General features: G+C 33.1%; 1 long non-coding RNA gene across 1 annotated transcript; it reads left to right on the top strand.

Moving 5' to 3' along the window:
• Window positions 1–3,413: 3,413 nt before the first annotated feature.
• LOC145051231 (uncharacterized) lies at window positions 3,414–4,975 on the top strand. The gene is made up of 6 exons (XR_013683471.1): window positions 3,414–3,505; window positions 3,585–3,904; window positions 4,017–4,099; window positions 4,301–4,414; window positions 4,609–4,666; window positions 4,818–4,975. It is a non-coding gene; the product is annotated as an uncharacterized LOC145051231 (long non-coding RNA).

The following is a 4,975-nucleotide window of genomic DNA, read 5'->3' as shown; positions in this document are numbered from 1 at the left end:
TTGTCCTACACCGAAATTTTCTTTGTTCATCGTCTTGGGAGTTCAGATAGGATCCAAATGCGAGCTCCGTGAAGACATTTTAGGGAAAAATTGATCTGATATATGAATCGATCATCTAAACCTAGTGGACACTGAGTAGAAGTAGAACGGCATAAGTGGAGGCTTGTGCCCCGTTGCGGTGGTTCCCTCCTTTGTTGTTGCGTTCCAAAAAAAAAGATTAAGGAGCTTTTAATTTCATCAATCGATTAGAGAAGAGAGAAGGGAGGTACAATCACTTGGCTTCTGTCGACCGGAGGGAGGAGATGCAAAGAATAGGAGGTGCGATTTTGGGAGAGAAGTGAAGAAGGAAAAAACGATACTAGCATCAATTTAGGGTTTTGAATCTTGATGCCGATTGAATGTTATAAATATATTTGTGCTTCTTGCGATTTAATAGGAATACAGCTAAGAAGAGTCAATGGCTACCATAATTATAGGATATTATTTGTGGAAATTAATTATCAAATTACCTGTTTACCCTTATTTATTTATTTATTTATTTATTTATTTTTATTTTAAATTTTGATTGGCCCACATTTATGCATACAATAATACAATAATTACTTTAAACAAATGAGCCTAGCTCTCTCTCTCTCTCTCTCTCTATATATATATATATATATATATATATATATATATATATATATATATTAGAGAGCCAATAGGTTTGTTCACTTTATCAGATTCCTAATAACTATCCTTTTTTCACCCTTTTTACAAGAACAAAATAGCCAATTGATAGAAGTAGCCCCTTAAATCAAATATTAAGTAATACATTTGTAAAAGACATCTTATTTGTTGGGAATACTTGGAAGAAGAAGTGTGGTCATGCACAATGTTTAGGTTGTTTAGGTAATATTTTACAGAGTCCAAATAAATATGATAATCTATGTTTTAGAATTTCATTTAGCTTTTTTGATCCAAAAGTTCGATATTTAAACCCAGCATTATTCGATTGGGTTGAAATTGTGGAACCAACAAAGAGAGAACTTTGGTTCATAGGTTACGCTATTTAGTATTTTCTCTTGCAACAAACAGTCCATGTAATTTGACATTAAATCAGGTGCAAATCTATTTCCATATGATTCTTAGTTCAATCATATTTTTTATGTTGAATTATGACATTGTTTTGATTTATGAGATTTAATAAACCATCTCTAAATATTACTAAAACAAAACCTTAAATTCTTTAATGAAGAATCAAGGACCCTTGATTGCATTTCCCTCCTTTAGTCTCCATCTTAGGATCATTTTGCTGACATCATGTTGACCCAAAAAATACGCCCACCTCCCGAATAAAACTTCCTTCTTACGATTCATTCCTAATTTCATTCTTATGTTTTCTCTCTACACAATCAACACAATCAGCTCCCCATGAAACTCAATAGTTATGAACCCTAACCCCTTCCTTTTGTTGATATGCGTAACCCCATTGATTTCATATATACATGGAATCGATCCTATGTGTTCTACTTCTGCTAATATGGAATCGATCCTATGTGTAACCCCAGGAAGCCCTGAGGGGCACCGCGTCGAGCATCAACGATTTTCGATCCTGTGTGTTCTACTTTAGATGTAGATGAAATATGTTGAAGCTCGATTAGGAGATCGAGTTATTTATGCAGGTAAGATTTTGAAAACCCTAATTTCTTTATCAATTACAATTTCAGGTCATAAGTATAGTTAAAGATTTGTGGGAAAATGAAGCTGATCTTTGTGCATATCTATGCAGTATTTAGCAAGAAAGGCTGAATGGATATTTTAAAACTACTGGTTACACCATGTTCTTTTTAGAGGCCTTACTTGCCCCCCTACAAAATTTCGCCCTGCTGCCAAAGCAGGTGATGTTACAAGTTTCCCACAAAATATGGCTAATGGATTTGGCTTACTCAGTATCCCTTTTTCAAATGTTGAGCGATTGAGGTCAACTATGTCAATCGTGTCACTCACAAAACTAATTGAGCTTGTGCCCCAACTAGGCAAATCACCTAAAGATCACCCTAACAAAAAGAAACTTTTCTCAGTCCAAGATTTCTTCAGATACACAGAGGCAGAAGGAAGGAGATTCTTTGAAGAGTTGGATAGAGATGATGATGGAGAAGTGACTTTAGAAGATCTTCAAGTTGCTATAAGAAAAAGAAAGCTTCCTATGAGATACGTGCGTGACCTAATGCAACGTACTAGAAGACATTTATTTTCAAAATCTTTTTGGTTGGAAACAGTTTTTGTCATTAATGGAACAAAAAGAACCAACAATCCTACACGCTTACACTTCTCTTTGTTTAAGCAAATATGGGACCCTTCAGAAAAGTGAAATCTTGGCTTCATTAAAGAACGCGGGACTTCCTGCAAATGAAGATAATGTTGTTGCCATGATGCGGTTTCTCAAATCAGACACTGAAGAATCCATTTCTTATGCACATTTCAGAAACTTCATGCTTAATCACCCTTCTGATCAGCTTGAAGAAGATCCAAGGTCAGATTTATTATGCTTATAAAAACATTAAGTTTACTTTTTTTTTTAACTCATCATCTAACTTTTTTTTAACCCTAAATTTCAGAAACATATGCTTTCAAGCTGCTACTGTTGTAGCAGTGGCACCTCCTGTTGAAGTACACACCGGAAGTGTTCTAAAATCTGCATTGGCAGGTGGTCTTGCATGTGCATTGTCTACATCTGTAATGCACCCTATTGACACAATTAAGGTAAGTTTATATTTGATCTTTATTTAAGTTTCCTGATTTGGGTTTTGAAAAAAAATGATCTTTTATTGTTAGACTCGAGTACAAGCATCTACTTTAATGCTATTCTTTTTTGAGTTTTTTTTATTTAAATACATGATTGATGAAATACATGTGACGGAGAATCCAGAAACAGTTTTACTAGGAAAGGTGCTATAGTCAAATATATCATTGGGAAATGCTCATATCAACAAACTTGAAGGTTCAAAGATTGTTGATTGTTGGCGGGACCTACAACAGTCTGTAAATGTTCTATTTGACAGCAAAACTGCCACAAGTGAGTTTTTTTTTCTTTATCTTTTTATCTTGTTTCTTTGATATATGGACTAAAATTGCATCTTTTTTTATTTTTTTGTGGAAGATCCAAATCTGAAAAATGCAAGTACTAGGATATTCCAGTTGCTTAAGAAGAAAGAGGGAATCTTTCACCAAAAAATGATGGGTAAAAGAGTCAATTATGCATGTCGATCTATCATTTCACCTGATCCTTATTTAGCTGTTAATGAAATCGGTGTTCCTCCTTATTTTGCCCTAAGGTTGACCTACCCCGACGTAATTTTATTTTTACTCATGCACATAATATATTTATTACATCTTCATTAAAGATAACTTTTTTTGATTAAATTATTTTCAGAGAGTGACTCCTTGGAATGTTGTGAAACTAAGAGATTCCATTATTAATGGTTCTGATATTCATCCTGGAGCTACTCATTATGCTGATAAGGTGTGTTGATAGGATTCAATGATGACTAATTTTGTAATATAATCAATTAAATAATTTCAATCTAATATGGGGTCAACAGGTGTCAACTGTGAGACTACCTCAAAGCAAAAAGATACGTATTTCTATATCTAGAAAGTTACCTTCTTCTAGAGGCACAACTATACAATCCAAAAACAGCATAATGACTATGCAATGCTGATTTTGATGGAGATGAAATTGTTTGTTATATTATATTATTTTATTGCTTTTAGGTTTCATGCAAATTGCAGGTTAGAATAGTTTTGTTTGTTATATTATATTATTTTATTGTTTTTAGGTTTCATGGTGTTAAATATTAATTTCAGTTCCTACAATGCTGATTTTGATGGAGATGAAATGAATGTTCATTTACCACAAGATGTGGGTCATGACTATGCAATTTTAATTAAGTATATTGTTTTCGTTTTATATCTATTTTTTTATTATGACTTTCAGGAATAATATTTTGTTTCTATATGTTGTCAATGAGTAGGTATTGGTGTTTCAAGGTGGAGCAGGTTGGAATCTCTAACCACAAAAGGGAGATGAAATTTGTAATTGGTGTTTCAAAAATAGGTTAGTCAACTTTTTTCCTTCTTATATCGAACTGACATTTTATTAAATTTCCAATTCAAATATGTATTCATAGATATGTCAATTGATCAAAGATGGCTTTTGTCACATTTTTTTATTAAAATTTATATGTGGGTACATATGTACAATCTATAATTTTGTGGATATCAATCTATCTCTGATAGATTTTGTTCTATGCATCAGGGAATACTTTTTCTTTATCTTTTATGCAGTGGGAACCATGTCATGCAGTTGTTGCCACACCTTTGCTTATTGCATTTGAACTGCTTCTTTGCATCTATCTTGAAAATAGCCATGGTATGACAACATATAATATTATTATATTAATTGTTTAGAAAATAATACCATGCATATCGGTTCTGATTCCATACTAATTTTGTTTTATGCAGTTACTAAGGCTCCACCTTTAAGCCTGCAAATTGTCTTCCTTCCTCTTTTGGCATTTGAAGTAACCATTCTGACAGATTTTTTCCATTTTTCCCTTACTACAGGTGTACCATGAGTCAAACAAGAGGATAACCAATCAATAGTAGTCCTGCATTTGAGAATGTAAGTGCATGTATTTCAAGGAGCTGATCAATAATATTCCTGCATTTAATTTCTAAATTGTCTCATGTACTAACGATTATATGCTTGAATCATTCGTCCTTTATTTTCCAGCTGTTGTCTAATTCTTCGATTTCCCGATTTACCCTTTCAGCTATAGGTGTTGTATTAGGGCAACGTACCGTTGAACGCAACCAACTGTTTGTTAGAATTGCAAAGAGTAAAAGATAAATTACATTACACATGTCAAAGAGTCTCAATATTGATAACTGTTATGTATGGTCTGTCAACAATTTGCCACCCATTTTTTTT

Source organism: Lactuca serriola, chromosome 5 (assembly GCF_051521515.1).
Source record: "Lactuca serriola cultivar US96UC23 chromosome 5, Lser_US96UC23_V15, whole genome shotgun sequence".
Classification (NCBI taxonomy): domain Eukaryota; kingdom Viridiplantae; phylum Streptophyta; class Magnoliopsida; order Asterales; family Asteraceae; genus Lactuca; species Lactuca serriola.
Note: the sequence above shows the minus strand (reverse complement) of the source record. Positions and strands in the feature narration are given on the sequence as shown.